The sequence below is a fragment of the Ptychodera flava genome, chromosome 10, assembly GCF_041260155.1.
Source record: "Ptychodera flava strain L36383 chromosome 10, AS_Pfla_20210202, whole genome shotgun sequence".
NCBI classification, from domain to species: Eukaryota; Metazoa; Hemichordata; class Enteropneusta; family Ptychoderidae; genus Ptychodera; species Ptychodera flava.
Window position 1 is genome coordinate 23,773,212 of NC_091937.1, and position 18,995 is coordinate 23,792,206.

Sequence of the window (18,995 nt, forward strand, 5' to 3'; positions counted from 1 at the left end):
TTATTATCATTATTATTAATTATTATTATTATTTATTATTATTATTATTATTATTATTATTACATAATCATATTTGATCTATGTAAATGTATATAACTGGTAACGTCATCCTATTTTTATGTCTTTAATAATATTTTGACTATTACATCATTGTATGTTTAAAATGATATAATCAATTATTTTTACGTTATCCCATTACTTCAATCTATATTAATGTACTTTTACGTCATCCCATTTGTTCTAACTAAAAGTATATTTTAACTATTATATTATCTTACATCTTTAATGTTATGACTATTACGTCATGCTCTTTGTTCTACGTAACATGATGTAACAATTTTGTATTCCTATTTTGTACTCAAAATGATATAACTATTTTGTGTTCGGCTTGTGATTATCAATGGAGACCTTTCAAAAATTACAAAATGATTTCAATCGATTCTTTTGATGAGTGATATTTCTCGACTTGAAGTGTGATGCTCCTAAATTGGGAAAGTTGTTGTTCTTGTTTTAAAAATTGATGCTTTTCGATTTTGTATTGTTCGTGCTTCGGAGAGTGGTACTTCTTGATATCGCAAGGTGATGCTTAACTTCACGATTCGAAGAGTGGCGCCTCATCATTCGAGCGTTTATCGTTCTTAATTCAAAGCGTGATCCTTCTTGATTCGAATCGTTACTATTCTAAATTTGATTGGTGATACTCCTTGATTTTAAGAATGATGTTCAATGATTCCTAGACTTATAGTTCTTGATTACAAGAGTAATGGTTCTCAATTCGAAGAGTAATGCTTCTTGATTGGAAGAGAAATGATTCTTGATTCGAATAGTGATGCTTCCTTACTCGAAGAATGATGTCTTTGATTCAAAGAATTATTGTTCTTGATTTTAAAGGTGATGCTTTGCTTCTTGATTTAAATGATACCTCCTGATTTGAAGAGTGATAGTTCTTATTCGCAGAGTTACAGATCTTTGTTAAAAAGAGTGATCCGCCTTGATTTTAAAAGAGATACAGTGGTTTGCGTTGACCCGTTGGCAATAGATGAACTAGACAAATTGTCTAAATTGAAGTGTTATCGAAACTGTCCAAGACGTATCATTTGCTTTCAGGTGTAGCTGTGTTGACTACGTCTGACCTCCTGCAACAAAATGTTTCAACTTTGGCAGAGTTTATTTCTCTGTGATCGACTGGTATTACCGCTTAGCTGATAATTACACCTGACAGTGTTGGCAACACCTCAATTAAGACAATATGTACAGTTCGCGTATGCAAACGGGTCAAGCAAACTACTATAATTTTTGATTTCGAAGATTTTTTGCTCTTAATTCAAAGGGTTAAAGTTCTTGATTTGGAGAAAAGCGGTTCTTGGTCGACATAACACTGAAAGACTGAGAATGATTTTTTCACCTTAAAACAGGAATAAACACTTTTGAAGCCTTTTGCTAGTTATTCTTTCTCGACTGCAACTTAAATAACTTTTTTTCAGAGCTAATGAGGTTCCATTTTTCGTATTTTAGAAGAGGTCAAAGATGATTTTTATTACTCAATCACTATAATCCTATAATGATGCTTACAGTTTATCTAAATTTCTCATAGAATTCACTCTCATGAAGTTGACACGCAATGGCATGAAGGACATTTCAGAGAACACTGTGATAAACTCATACTGCATTGGCAAAACTGTAGTAAGAGAAAGATTTGTTCAGTTAGATATTTGAATCTCCGAACGGAAACACATGTAACATATTTATCACAATCAGTTTTTACTAGATCGGATGTCGAAACCATTTGCCAGAAATATTTTAAGTGTCTGAAGATTACTAGATGCATGAAACTTAAGTAACAGATATATTATTTTGTATTTGAAGCACTTTGTGTTATATATATATATATATATATATATATATATATATATATATATATATATATATATATATATATATATATATATATATACATATTCACAAAATCTTCGATAGGACATATGTAAATATGAAGTTTCGCTTTATGTGTGGCGATGGAATTGTACATTGTGATGTCAACAGTTTATTTTACTATTTCGATAGCAGCTGTATTGATTTCCATACAAATGACGAGAGTTAATGACTTAAAGGGCGTGTCTCCTTCCAAAAATACGCCGTTATGAAGTTTCCTTTCCATAATGACTCAGACTTGCACCATATGGCAAGGTTTGAATGAACCCAGACAAAGGGATATGAATAGCTCTATAAATGACATCCTTTGACCATCTGTGCCGGATAATGTATCTTTACTGTATTGTAATCGTATTGAAACTCTTCGTTACATATGATAAATTCGTCAACGTTTGTCGTTTGTCTGGTTCGCTCTATAGAAACTAGCATTAACAATGATGTGAAATAAAGATCTTTGAAGACTATACAGTCTTTATCTTCAGTCATGTACGATGACAAGAACGGTGAGTTGCTGTTAATGACCGTGTCTTTAAAAAACCTGTCCTTCACCGGGATTCGGAGTGGGAACACAAAGCATCCTCAGCTGCCTGGTAGAATGTGTCTCGGTGACAGATAGTTGGATTGTCAAGATTTTACGATTCCTTTAAGATCTGCCGCTTGAATTGAGGGAGCCAATCTTTAGGATCTAGAAAGAGCAAAGTTTTTCCTTCTCAGTTTTGTCGAATCAGAAATATTTTCCATAGAGTTAGCATACGGATGGCGGCCATTTTGGATTTTTAATATCACTAATATTGGGTAATAAGTGCCAAATTTTGCAAGTTGACCCTAGTTCTTATTGTAAAGGGAATGGTAGAAACTTTCTTCGGGAAAGTTTGAGCAAAGGTTTAAATTTTTCCATTAGGAGGCGCAACCATTATCGTGCCGCAACTAATTTTGGAAGCTAGATGAGATACTGTTAGTTTGGCAAAAAAATGCGAGACTTTAGCTAGAAAGTGACGCTTTCTCACAATTGGTGAGAATCTCTTGTTCTTCTCGCTGCTCATCAGTGAGAATTAAACAATTCTCACCGGTGAGCAGTGAGAAATGCACTCCTTGGCGAGATAAAGAATTCTGGCCGGTGAGAATGGATATTCTCTTAAAGCTCAGTAAGAATGGTAATTTTCACAGTGAGAATATATCATGGTCATAATTCACTGGTGAGAAACAACCGGACTCACCATTCATTGGTGAGAATAAGCCAGACTTGTTGTTCACTGGTGTGAATCAATCTGGTTAATTCTCACCAGTAAACAACAAGTCTGGTTGATTCTCACCAGTGAATGATGAGTATGATACACATTCTTACCATGAAAATTACCATTCTCAGAGTGCTTGGTGAGAATTTCCAGAGTCAAAGGTGAGAATCTGTTATCATACTTGATTCTGACCGATGAGTGCATTTTTCACTGCTCATTAGTGAGAATTCAAAAATTCTCATTGCCAGCAGTTAGAATAACAAGAGATTCTCACCAATTGCGAGAAAGCGTCACTTTCTCGCTCCACCCTCGCAATTTTTTCCTATAGTGGGTATCGAGTAACGATTTTGGCTCCGTTGAATCAAACAGGCCAATGGTGTGTGGAGCACCTGTTGTGAGGGGGAAATCTGAAAATGTCACCAAAATGGAACATGTGAATCCACTGTTCCCTGGTGTTTTTGTTTGTTTTTAACCAACCTGTTGGCATCACAGAACTGATAAATGTTAAATTGCACCAAGAATAGCTAGGAACGTGATTTGTTTAATGAGAAGCTATGTCGGTGTGATCCATTAAAACATCGTACAGCAGCTGCTTTCCATTATTGAACACTCTTTCATTCTTCTCTGTGTAGTGTCGATATACGCCTGTATTATATGCCATAAAAATGTGACTTTATTCACATTACGTATTCTTTTCATGTAGAAATAAACACACGATGTATAAAAACACAGTATGATGATTGTTTGACTGTTAGACATATCGTCAAAACTCCGCCCCTTTATTCTTACATGCATCATTACAGACGCTAAAAATCAGTCGTCGATCGTGAAAATGATTAATATAAGGTTAAATGTCATATACAATTTATATTAAGCATTTAACTTCAAGGGACACTTGTATTTTATCCTTTATCATATATTTTCACGAATAAATGCAAGAAGTACTGACAAATTCTTAATTTTTTCAAATAATCGCTAAACGTTTTCGTTCCGTCTTACAATCATCACTGTCGAGCAAACTTTTGGTTTAACTGCTCTATTCATTAACTCCCATGCCTGCCATTTTTAACGGTGATTTTTGCCTCTGTGGAGGAACACACGTGCTACTTGCACATGTGGTGAGTTCAATGAAATAATGGATGTGCTGTCCACTGAATATAGGAACACAGGTCCCCCTAGGATAATGGTAAATTTTTAACTTGTCGAGGTATGGTCGCCATTCTTTGGCATTCCCATTCGACATGCGATGAATGAACCCATGAGCAGATAAATTGTTTCTTGATCACGTATCATAAATACAATCTGTCCAAGCGTAAAACCAATGGCGACATAAACTATCGACCGAAAGTTCTTTTTGTTATGCATAAAAAACAACATGCATCACACTTGCTACTATCTTACACATGTATCGACTGATGGTCCATCCATTGCGGCATCAAATGCAGATCGAGGCTCGTTAACGCAAAGAGGGCAACGGAAATATTAATCACGAAATTATCGTACATTTCTTGTATACACCTTGACGGCGTGACACATCGAATTGCCTGTACCTGTAACATTTTTTATGATTGTTTATCACTGTTTTTATTAAAGTCTAGTTCGGCTCCTTGTTGGAATTTGGTTCCTTGTTGTACTCCTAAAACCATTTTCAGAAACCAAATATTTAGCTTATTAACTCAGCCTGTACGTGTATAGACTGTATAGTGAATTGTCAAAATTCCCATAAGGGGGTTTCAGTGACCCACGAGAAATGTCAATTTCATTATGCCCGATGTACCAGTAACACGTTTAGGATGAGACACATCAGATATTAAAGAACGCCCAGGCATGGCGATTTAAGCGGTAACCTTGCTTCGCCATCGACACTTTTTGCTTGTTTTATAAAAGTGGAGATACATTAGAAAGTGCCACCAATGTACATGTGGGAATTGTATCAGATCATAGAGCAGCAATGTTGGTACTGATGGTTCTAGTAATTAAGGTTACATAATTATGGCGTTCAAGGACTGCCATGTGTGGACCAATTAGCTAACCTTTACCTTACCTCATCTCATCTTTACCTTATCTCAAATCTCAAAAGCTGAAGTAAATAGTGAACGGAAATTTACGGCACAGGCACGAATGTGTGTTCAACATTGATTCTAACTATGATATATTCCATTACCACGATAAATCATTTTACTGTGATCGAAATATTTCCTTCATTGCACAGAAACAGAAAATGAGATTGTGTACCTACCCTAACGTACTCTTTGATACGAGTCAAGCATATCATTACAATTTCTTGAAATTAAAATTACCATAGATATCTCTTGCAAAATTTGCTTCACATTTCCTAGGATGACGTCACGTCATTTAACGATTCTAGACCCCATTTTAATCGACTCTCCGACCATATATCTAACATCCTTAACTATCTATAGCAAGAATAATCAGATTCATATGACTTCTTCAAAAGTGATTTCCTGTCTTAAAATGACATAATAAAGTCCTCTACTTCTTGTCCGTCTTGATTAACGCGCGCAAGAGCGCCCTCTGGCGAAATACTGTATGCGATAGTAAAAGAAAGGGAGAATGAAAATTCTCACTGTGGCGCTATAAGCAATATTGCTAGCATGGCACAGAGCTGATCACCGATGAATCTATACGTACATGGTCCTTCAGCTGGTCAGCCTTTCAATCTATCAATTCGAATGTGTGGAAAAGCTAACCTTCCCTTTAGTGATTATGTTATGTCATTTTCATTTGTCCCATTTGCTTTTACGTTAGTTCGGCTTTTTTGGTATTTTCGTAGTGCTACTTTTATCAACTTCTATATTCTATTTTCCGAAGTTCTTAAATATCTCGAGCTATTATTTTCATTGTATATATGCATGTTATTTATTATTTACTATATTTAGTTCTAGTATATTGTTCAAATTTTTTTTAATTTGATGTATTATATTAATACAATACGTGAAATCCAATCATGGATATATTACTTTAAAGAACTAAAATGACAATTTGTTTGGGTTCGTTATGTTGAATGCTATAGTTTATAAGAGTACCCGCTTCTCGTACGACACTTTTACGAATTCAACATTTACATCACATGTACCTTCGCCGAACTCTTCAGAGTTTGAGATTTGAACGCTGAATTATGTTGTCAGTTAAAATTTAAGTAGGACCTACGTAATTGAACTCATATCGATGATTGTTGACAGATCCACGACAGTATTTCAGCATCAGCCTTCCACAGTGGTTTTGAGAAACGCCAAAGTGCAAATGTATTTTGCAGTCAGACGGGCAGATAGACAGAAATAGAAAGACCGAGAGACAGAGAGAGCATGAACACTATGGTCATTGTAGTTTCGTAATTTATATTTTGAACATTTACATACATTAAATCCAGAAAACCAGACTGTATTTAAAACAACAATCGGTCATGTTAGTGTACTGCATTAATCAAAATGAGACAGACACGTTACGGGACAAGGAGTAAAACGTGTTTCCGTTGACAAATCCCCAGGAAATAGGGTAGGTCGGTCGTGAACTTTATTCATGTTTTTTTTTCAATTTTTTTCAGACTGACCAATAAAAAAAAACAGGAAAATTCGGCAAAAGCATTCATGATTGTTGAGAATGGGAAAAAATTTAGAGTCAGAGGGTTATAAATAGGGCAGGTTGGGTTATCGGAAACACAATTTTTTTTATTTGGCCTTAGACTCATCACAAACTTATTTAGTGTCATTTGTTGTGTGTATAGTTTGATACTAATCCCTGCGTTGTTCTACACCTTCCTCTTCCGGCTCCGTTACATTTTTCCAAAGATCTGAATAGTCTTTTCAAAAATAGTTAGCAGAAAGGAGGTCGTTGTAACGGCTCCTGTCTGGCTTTCTTGTTTACAAACAATGCACTTGGGGCATGGTATCTGGTAAACACAGCTGCAGCATTTAAATTTTACGATGTACATTATGACAAAAGTATTTTACTTTCATCACTCGCCAACGCCAACAGTGTGTACATATGGGTCCCATACGACCTTTGAAGGCAGTTTTGACGCCCTCACCTTTTAAACGATGTCAATTGGAATGTATGTTCAGGCAAAGACGTGGATTTAAATTAAAGTCAACTTCAAGATAATCTTATGATCCGCTCAAAAACATTCAAAAACAATAACGTGTAAAACCGTGAATAGAGTCAGTTGGGTTGGATATTGAACTATCCTACTTTTGAGCAATCACGATAGTGTGAATGGCGAACACTATAACTTTGACATCTATTGCGAATCCACAATATTGTTGGATGTGGTCTGCTGACACTGCTACTAGTAACAAGATACCTCGGAATGCCTAAGATGGTCGTCTCGCAAATGTCAAATATGCATGACACATTTCAATACTCAGAAAGTGAATTCTGGTGTTACGTGTCTTGTATGGTTGCATTTATCGATTATTCAGTTAGTTGGCAGTTAACTGTGTCGTCATTCTGTGACATCACTGGTAAAGTTTCCTTTCCAATGTCACCGACCTCTATTAGTCCTGGTTAGGAATCGTGTGATCAAAGAAGTTATGTAAGCCGTAACATTGACCTCATTCATTTTATACAAAACAAGTCGCCGTCCATCTATAAATGTCTACAACCGTCACCATCGCAATTCAATTAATCACATGAGAGCCCAAAATGTGCATGCCTACACATTATTATGCTGATCGTCCTGCTCGTAGGATTGACTTTTATGTTTTACAAATTCGACGCTTGGCATTGCTTGACTTTGATTAGCATTCATCTTGGTATTTGGTAACAATTGAGGGCTATCTCTCTCTCTCTCTCTCTCTCTCTCTCTCTCTCTCTCTCTCTCTCTCTCTCTCTCTCTCTCTCCAAGCAATTCCATCTAAATTGCCTGTTCACCTCCATGCTATGAAATCTTCCTCTAATCTTGTCATTCCATATTGACATGCAAATGACATATGAAACCTTTACTCGTCACTGTATTGACAATCAGAGTCGACGCAGTTAATTCTTCGTTTTATCACCGCGTTGTTCCTGTCGATAAAATGATGTCATTAAACGAACACTGAGTATCTCCTTCCATTGCGTGTACTAAATTCATATGGATGTATAAACGTTTAAACATTCCCAATTGACGATTCTAAAAGGGGTCAAATCATTAGCCGAGGTCATTAATAGCAGCCTTCTAAGGGATATCATTGGACTAATGAGTATGTCTTTTTTCCATGAAATCCACGCCATTTGACTGTATTGAGCTTTCCCTCTCGTTTTAATATTTTGCGACACGGGTTGATGCATTAACAGGGTGATTGCCTTCATCTGTTCCACGTTTCAACTGTCCATTCAAGTTAATGTGAGAAAGACAAGCTGATAAATATCAATGATCACCAATTGCTTGGTAAGCCTTCATCTGTTATCTTCTAGGATGTCATGTTGTAGTGTGTACTGAGGAAAAACTGAGACCCTCTATGATACCAGTAAATGTGGCTCTTCCTTGGAAGAGGTTTTTTCATTCAGCATTGATAACGACTGGAGGAGAGAGAGAGAGAGAGAGAGAGAGAGACAGAGAGACAGACAGACAGAGAGAGACAGAGAGAGACAGAGAGAGAGCAGTCATCTTTTAATGCGCGTAATTTGCTTATCTTGAAATAGTCGATAAGTGTGTAATGTATGATTAGAATTATTTTTGCGAGCTGAAATGTGAACTGGATTTCAAGGTGCATGCGTGGTAACCAGTGAACAGAGAGCGGAGTATGCCATATGCTAAAGTCATCTTTCGTTTCAGCAATGATGGACAACCGATGGATAGGTCTGTGCTTACTGAAGCTATTAATTTTAGCCATAATATAACCCTTCCCTGCCCATAAAGAACAAAAGAAAACTTTGCACGACAAAATTAAGAGGCGACGCCGAGTACATTACAGGGAGCAAACTTTGCTCGACTCCATTATGGGCAGGAAGGGGGTACGTTATTGCTATTATTTTATGGCTTGACGACGGCTATGAATTAGAAGCTGTAAAAAACATATGTGGCCACAATGCCGGATAATCGGATACATTATCGGTAGTAATCTTGCGGCATGACTCACAAAATTCGCTTGTATTGACAACGCCATAATATAATAGAAATATAAAGTGCAAGAGGTAAATGGAATTAATTAAAACATTTGCAGCTATTACTCGGGATAACACTATAGACTAATGCATGAAAAGACTATAATTATAAAATGTTGAATATATGACATGATTATTTTGGATGAATATTCAATTATGTAGACCGGAGAAGATGTATTTGTTGATTTAATCCAAAGCCATAAATTTGCACAATTGTGTTTACCTTGTCACGACAGGAAACAGAAAACGTGCTTGATTCTAAAACGTTTTATGAAAGTAACCAAGTATCCATAGACAAACATGAAGAGTTGATTATCGCCTGTGTTGGTGCTACATCAATCCTAATGAAGTAACATTTAGTTGGCGTAATCAAAAACGATGTAGAAATATCGAATTATGCCAGCCAGTTTATCTGGGATTTTTCCTGTCGATGTCTTTTTAATGATACAAAGTAAATGGTAACCCGTTCAACCTCAACCGATTACAGGACAAAGCACATTAGCAATTGCAATCATCGATTTATTCTTAAATGTCTGTCTTTCCCGTGATATTCTCTGCCGAAAAAGCAATTTTCATCCAGTTAAATTATCGCAATCAAAAATCGTCGTTTTTGTTTGCAGATGTCACACTATGATGCGATATGTACTTGATATGCACGATTCCATGCCCGTATCCCTCCATCCTTGTGACGTTTATCGTAAAATATCAGTCGTAATAGTATTTTATATTAAACGTCGAGATATGCGCGATAAACGTCATCAGTTTTGCAGTGTTTCCGAACTACATGATAGTGAACAAAGTAAACAAACAAAATGGCTGCCTCTGTCCGCCTACTATGCGATGTTGCTGACATAACAAATTTAAGCACTCTGAGAAGCAAGGATATTTCGTTTGGGGATCTTGTAATATTATCCCGCGGTTTTTCCATCCCTGTATTTTAGACGACCTCTAGCAAACACTCTACAATTTGCCTCCGGATAGGTAGTGGTGGCATGACAGCGATGTCGCGCGCGCGACATGGCAACTCTCAATGTAAACAAATAAAATGGCCGCCTCTCTCCGCTCCGTACGACGATCGAACGCGTTCGAAAAAGGGACATATTAAAGCAAAGTTTCATCCCGTGCGACTATTTTTTAGAGATGTTAACTTTCCTTATGGTGTTCACTGAGATATAGAGGATGTCTTGCGTATTGTTAACGTCTGCAAAAACAAGGTCTCATAGTTTATGAAAGAAGCCTGCTGACACAAATATTTCCTTTTTAGGCGTATGGTGGAATACAAGTAAAGCCTCAAACTTTAAGGGTTTTTCCTGTCATTTTTTGTAAAAGTCTGGGCATTGATATATGATAAATGGATCAGGCATATTACCCTATATCGCCAGATCGTTGCGTCCTTTCAACATTCGTGTCATTTGTGCTGCGCCAGACACTCGACTTCGTCTCGTGTCTCACGGAACAAATGACACTCATGCGATACTTGGTAACCTGTAAATATGTGATGCGTGTGTAATAACGGCGGTGTTTGCGTAGTTTATATATGCAGGTACATGTGTAGTATATATGTGATATGTAGTAAGCGTAGGTATTTTGTGATATATGTTGTATGTGTATAGTGCGTGTGCGATATTTGTGTACTAGGTATGTGATGTATGTGTAGTATGAACGTGGTACGGTACGGTCCGGTCCGACCCGGTCCGATGCATTTGATTAGCTAATTTACAGCATGATTTACATGACATATCAAATAATTCCTGGATAATCTTTACTTTATCTCATGTTATCCCGCTCTTATTCCCGGGGAATTAAAAAGGATCATAAAAATTATGGCCAACCTATAAAATAGTGTCAAATCTTGGAAAAGAAGAAGGGAAAAACAGAAGAAAACAAGTACCATAAAGAGAGTTGATTTCAACCAATTTAATGGCGTGTCTTTCTGAAATCCTTTTCAGGAGTTTTGAGAAATACGTCACAATTTTTTGGGTATCTCATAACTTACAAATTATTATCAAAGCTTTTGACCTTTTGAATTTTTTTCTTTACTCTGTCGTACAATGCGTAATATTTCAATTCATTTTACATCATATAAGGCAATATTTTTTTCATATTTGATTGGATCGGTGTCACATAACAGAAGGAAGTTCTATTTTCTACAGGATATTGTATGTCTGATACTTTAGCAATTTTTAGTTTATGTATGCATAATCTAAATTTACATATAGTCTTTAATCAACCTTTGAGTTGACGTCGTTAATGAAAATTGTTTTGGACAGAGTTGTATCAAATATTCTTTAATTTCAAAGTTTTTTTTTTACTTTTGGTTATATCGTATATCAATATGTAGTTTGTTATACAACTGATGAGCGATTTTTAACTGAATTTTCAGTTGTGACATTGCTATCCTGCTGCTGTTTACACTTTTTTAACGGAATCAAATCGCACTGCTGTAATTACTGGTTGTGCTTATGTTAAATAATGTGATTCTTTTGGGATACATTTTGCATTATAGAAAGTAATTACAAAATTTTAGTAGTTGTTTAGTGATGAATATATTTATGAAATTATAGTATTCATATTCATCGGATTCCCATCTAGGTGTAATCTTAGGAACTTAAGATAAAGAAAAATCGTCATAAATTTTTAATATTTTTCATTGCTTCTTAGATACGACGCTAAATCAATTGATGGAATTTGTGTCTCAATTTTCTTCCCGCCAAAAATGATTAAACCTCTTGTCAAAGAGTTTTTGATTTATCGAAGATCATTACATTAGGTGCCGTTTTCCTGGATATGACGCCAATTGTACAAGTCTGTGCAGTAAAATACCCTGTCATGCTCTGATCTGTTTGCCAGAATAAAGTAAGCGTGCGAACCTAAAATCAACTCATACAATTGCCACGGCTTTCTGTAGACTTTGGCGACTGAACATTTCTTAGAAAAGGGTGCGTAATGCAAAAAATGTTCCCGAAATGCAAGATGTCTCAGCTTTGACGGTTTTCAAATGGCTGTAGAGTTTCAATTACTGATACAAATTTTATTACAAATGAATAATCTTTAGCCGATAATTAGATATTGTTAAATGCTCGTAAGACATGTAGAGCCAAAGTAAAGTTACTAGTGGAACTTGTGCTAACCTGTGAGTCCATCTGAGAGTCATGGTCTATAGAATTAATATCTGATCTAGTCGTAAATACTGTAAGGACAAACAAATCTGTCTACAATGGCGATATTAAACGAAACTCTGTAGAAGAGGGCGCCCTGCGAGCAATGTAAATACTAAAGACCCTCCAGATAATATAAATTTTAAAAGAGAAAAAAGCGTGTGGATTTCGTATCTTACGTTTCCTTCGACTGGTTTTCATCATCAACTACACAGTAACATAAGAATTGTCACGAGAATTATGTGCGTTTAATGGAAAGTGCCCCAAAGTAATGGGCAACCGTAAATCACGTGATCAAAGGAACAGATGGTGTAAAGAGCTGGGCCGCTGCTGAAAAATAAACAGTCATTTTTTAATCTCAATCTAAAATGCATAATACACTTTCTGTGTCATACATTCACACACACACACACACCAGAATATCCGATAAAGTAGAAATACGACACTGCATCTATGCCTGGTCATAAATTCAATGTATTAAATTCTTATTTCTTTCATTACAATATCATTAGTTCTCCCTGGGTTTAATAGCATGCATGGTTTAAAGCTTAGATTATCATGCTGGTACATGACGTTAAAAGGAACATATTTTAAACGGAACAAAGGAAGTTGCCAGGAAGAAAATTCAATATTGTATGCATAGTGCTGTGGCGGTATTTAGAAGGAAACGGTTTTCCTGGAAGTTTTCTACGAATCGCACGACTTTTGTAGAGGGGTATTATTAAAAGAGCACAAAATAAAAGTCTGAGAAAAGAATAGGGACAAAGATGCAGTTCATCTACCGCCTGATAGTGCCGTGACTGTCAACAGTATTTCTGACAACGGCGTCAGTTTGAACATACTTTAATACCCTAAATCCAATTTTCTATGTTGTGTTTCCATCCGTGTTCTAATCGTTGGCCCGGTAATCCCTATAGTGATCTATTAAGTTTCATGTCTTACAATAAATAAATGGAAGAGTGGCATTAGAGTCATTAAGAAAGAAGACACACACGATCAATTAAAATACACCTGTGTATTATTTCTGGGGTGTTTTATCACAGGTCCATCCAACCATTTTATGCAATTTTTTGTCATGTGGAGGAATATACTGGCAGCTTTAAAAGACGTGGTATAAACATTCTGATAATTTGAATTGTTCTTGAATGTACTTTGGCGGTTCAATACGGACATTTTATTTTTACCCTTGCCACGTAAAAGGCATTCTGCTGTCAGGATAAATTCAAGTTCTGCTGGATAAAATAAAGCTTTCATCGTAAAAGTCTGATGATAGCGGTTTATTGTGCACACAGATGTAGGCTATAGTGAACCAGAAGCAACAGATTGTCACAATGCAGCAAAACTGATGCCACGCATCATGGGTAAGTGGCAAAAAAAATCGTATCGAAATGACCTCAATAGCATGATGTTGGTACTTGAGTGCTATGAAATCATAATGCCCGGTGAAAATGGGTTTAATTTGTTTGGTTTTACGATCGATAGATATGGAATTTAGTCAACATCACTTAAAAGGGCCGTGAACAAATCGAATCTCGTGTATCACGATATCTGATAGCGATCGAGGTATGCCGATCGATTGCACCAAGGTTAATGCGAACTAGTCACGCGTATGTGTACCATCGAATGGAATTCTTATGAATGCGTGACCTGAAATTCTCGACAATACAGGGACTTTTTTGCTGATGGCGACATGAAATCAGCGTTCGTCGCCACTTTGAGACGTAGCTTGTTTTCACAGCCCTTCCAAGGCACAAAAGGCATTTACAAGCTTCGTTTGCTTGGCTAGGTACGTCGCTACGTAGCTACCGAAATGTTGGCGATGAACCGTGAATTGGGGAAAAGTTCCAAACGCTTTCAAGTAACCCTGTCTAGTCCCTCGGGTGGTAAAAGTCGTACATTTTGATGTTAACTGACAGTTTACTAGTCTGCAGGGACAGCAATCGCTAAAGTTCTAGGGAATATCGATTTGATAGCGCTCAGCGTGCATTGAGAAAAGGATACCATTCCCTGAGTATGTGTGGCTACTGTAAAATAAAAAAGCTAAGGTAACCAGTCGGGAAATGATTGAACCTGAGAAGATCGTGAATATTTCTCTGCGGCGAAATTTCCGGTTCACAGCGTTTCATGACAAATGATCGTTAATTTGCCGCACAGCAATGTGCAACACATTAGGTAACAACTCATCTCAACCGGCAAATCGTTTCAGATCTGGCTTTCGTCACCAATACCCTGGGCAGTCCTGGTAGTCCGAGGCAAAAACCTTATTTTGTAAATCGCACTGTTCTCAAAACCTTCGGCATTAGCAGATTTCTTCCTCAGCGAAAGAAATCATTATAGCTTAAATGGCGTCATATAATCTGTACGGCAACAAATCATAGAATCGTTTATGGAGAGAAGATTACTGATGCCAAATAAAGTATGAATTCCTAACTTACTCAGACGACTGACGAATTTAGCATTGCCTCTTCGCTAATATTACAGAGGCTTATTGCAAATATTATATCGATTGAGGACTACTAAATATCTGGAAATACTCTGCGTGGTATGTTTACACATTCCAATATGTGCTTACGTACACATGTTGAATTAAGTGTGAGGTCTCATTTTTTACAACTGAGCTTACATTTCTGTTTATCATATCAACGAGAACATTGTATCACTGCCTATGTATTTTCCCCATTTTCATAATTATCAATCTCGACGATAAATGGTTTGAGCTTGAATGTACGGAGTCCGAAAAGTGTCCACAAAGACATAATCGACCTTACCGAACTAGATTGTACACGCGCATCTCGGTGAAGTAATGGTTTATATTTTTTTATTATTGTACAGCGGTCACGATATTTATGTGTTTTTACATTCCGGTTATGATCCATGCTGACATATTGTATTTAGTGTGTGTGGTATAATATGTCACGCCGTGCAAAGTTCACATAATCGTCGTTGTGGCGACCTCGTGCCACAAATACCAAAACAGTCTATCCATATTGAACTATCATGGCACGGTTTACAGCCAGGTTTAAACGTTCCAAATTTCCTCGTCTCGGGTTCCCTGCCGCCCTTTAGTTACTTAGAGAGAGAGGAGTTCAATAACGATTTGCTATAATGACTCTCGATAGAATATATCACACTGCCCACGGGTATTAGCCAGGCCGTGTATTCTGGTCACCAAGACTGAGTAGATCCAGGGAGATTCAGTACGTCATCTTTTCAATCAGTTGTTTTGTACAGAGCGATACTACAAATTTTTCCTCTGTAAATGTTTTTCTATAATTGCTAAACCGTCAAGTCTCAATATGCACTTAAAATTCAATGTTGGCAGTGAAATCTGTCCTTCCCCTTCATTGGCTAGTGGCGATGCTCAATATCACGATACTACATACATACCATCACCTTGTCTACAATATTAAATAAACTCAATGCAAAAAAGAACAGAATTTTTAAAATATCGAACATGGGAGTAAAATGATGACAGTTAGAATGCAATTCAACCATTTGTTGCAAACGTTCCATAAGACCTTCACAATGGCTTAGAGAAGATTTTCTTTTGACTGGTACTTTAACCTGTTTTTGCCAGAGTGAACGGACACTAAAATGTCAGAGCTTGCGCAGTAAAGCTGGTGTAATGCAGATCTTTTAAAATGCAAAGTTTAATATTCAAGTTGCAACTACTACTGGTGTAGCATTATCGAAATAGTTTACTATCATGCAAACAGGATAGATGTGGGAAGTTGTGAACGATCGACCGTCAGAATGTCTACTGCTCAGAAGTATATTCTCTGGTTTAGAGTGACTTTATCCTCTTAATCCCACTTTCATTCTCCTAATCCCTTCCTAAATCGTATCAACAGTAATCTCCACATTACTTCAGAGCCTAGTCTTGCATACCATACACTACGTTACCAAATTGCGCCAAACATCCTATCTGTATTTAACTTGCGTACACAGTATTTACGCGTATTGTTGGAATGAGCAATCATGTTATCTGCGTCACTTGTGAAAGAACACGAGTTACGTTCATCAACACACTGTTTGGACAGTAGTTTTGTTGGTAAGCAAGATGAACACAAATTTAGCGATATTATTCAGATATTTCTGAAAACAATACTGGAAATTTACACATCATGGTTGTTCTTCAGAAACTTCACATTTATCTTAAAGTACAACACCCTGGGGATAGACACCCGGGGTCTCAAATCTTATCAATACTTGTCAGGTTTACCACTTGTAGGGGATCATTTTAAATCCTTTGATGTGGGAAAGATTTTTGCTTTCTTATTTTTTCGAAAATCGAAAATTTTATATGTCTCCATAAACCTTAAACAGGGGATGACAGGGATGGCGGCCATTTTGAATTCCAAAAAGCGGGAAATCTTCGGTAATCTGTTTCTCTAGTACCAGATTTTGCGCGATTACGCCTGAATTCTATTCTTGATTTGGTATGAGAATGGTCAAAAGTTTCACTGAGGAAAGTTTGAGCAAAAGTTTAAATCTTTCTCTTTCGAGGCGCATACTACCTTAAAGTCGAGTTCCCGTTACTTGATGAAACAACAAAGCCAGCCCTAGGGTTTCAGTTCAGTGGTTTTGTTTTTGATAATACAACTCGGGTAAATTAATATTGGATACGACAAAAATAATTACTATTACCTTTGGGGTCAATATTTTACCACGGGGAAAATATGTTCACATAAATCATTAGTTGAATTCTTATTGTAAGACTGTCACGATTTCAAGGACAGGCTGTGCTTGATTAAGTTTATTATTAATGGCTCGTTTCTGCTTTGCCTCTGTTTCTTAAAATATATCATCTGAAAGAAAATTGTCTGAGCTACCAAATGGTAAAAAGATATTAGGGCTTTTGTTGTCAATATCTTCATTAAACATAGTTCTTTTATGTGTTGATATTAGTTGTGGGCGACATTGTCGACCGTACTTTCTTCACATCAGACCTGGTGCAGTTGTTGGCAAACACCTTTTGACACTATCCGAGCGGCAGGAAACGTATGAGAAGATTAATAAACACTCGTCTATACCGTGTGTACGTTCAGTCTGTGCCGACAAGCTCTTACTCTGACTGTCGGTGCACAATTAAAATTGAGAAAGAGAAAAACCCACGCCCAACACAAACAACTGCGTACTCCTCCCAGGAGTTTAATATGTTTACGGCTTAGCTTCTTTCAAAGATGACGTCATCGTGGGATTTTTAATATTTTTTACAGTACATATCGGTTGTCGAGGCGGACTTTACGAGAATGTGACCATGCCATGCCGCTCATACAAAGCGATGCGGAAGTCAAGGACATAATGACATACTAGACACATTACACTGTCCATAAATGTCTTCAAAGGTCACGGTCATATCTGAAGACGTGAATCGAAAGTAATTATGGAAACACACGACCTGAACTGCTACAATACTCGTCAGCATCGAGCAATCAAGGTCAAATCAAGAAGTGTCTTCAACACTCTAAATTTGCACATCCCAGTATGATATAAAGACAATCAAACTGTGTACACCGATACTTATAATCGCTAATGGCTTACAGTAACTTTGCTACAAAGTCACACAGCGAATCTCATCTCATCTGAAGATGGGGAGAACTTGTGAAAATTACATGAATATTAGACAACTCGTACGATGAACACATTTTCTTGCATTTTACGTGATTAATATTTACATTGCTCAGTTCCCATTTTATAGGAAGCCGTGGAAATTAAAAGTAGGAGACCGAAATCGAATATTTTGGATAAGAACAATGGCCTCTGTGGTTGTATTTTGTTTTCAGGATATATTTCAAGATATTTTGGGATCTGAGAACAATTATGATCAAAGACCACGGGAAAAATGCAGTTGTAGGGAAATTAATTTGAAAGGAATTCGTTCACCGGTTCATGTGAGGAACAATTTCCTCGCTCGGAAGGCTGAAGAGCATTAGGTCACTTTGCTGCAAAAACTGCCGTTTCCATGGTTACTAAATTTACTTGGTTTTACGATAAAAAGAAATGATTAATTATCCTGACACTGGACATACTAGTTCCGTTATAATCTAATTGGCTTTCTTATTCTGTGCGTTCATCGACACCGAACATCATTTCTCCGTAATATCAGGTGCAATAAGACCATGACGTCATAGTGTTTACAATTGCTAGATGTCTTTCCCGTCATATCTTATAATTTATGAGTACTAGGAGCATCTCTGTCATGATTAATAGCTGGCGACTTGAAAAGGGGACTTCTAAGTGGCATGTTTTACAATGACGTCGCTTAATTAATATCTATTGGTATACAGTATGTTATTAACGTTCGTTCGTTACCGTGCACATGAATTCTGATAAATATTCGCAAAATATAATTCTTTTTCAAATTTGCGCCCTTGAAATCGATGAAAGTTAATAGGTCTCAATTTTTCGCCTAAAACCTGGAAAGTGCTGGGGTTAATATTTTGGCATTGTTACATTAGCGCTAAAATATACAATGAATGAGAACGGACATAGCGAAGCTGTCCAGCTGTAGATGAGTAGAAACCGTTTTAGCCTACAGATATAAGCATGAAAAATTTCCAAA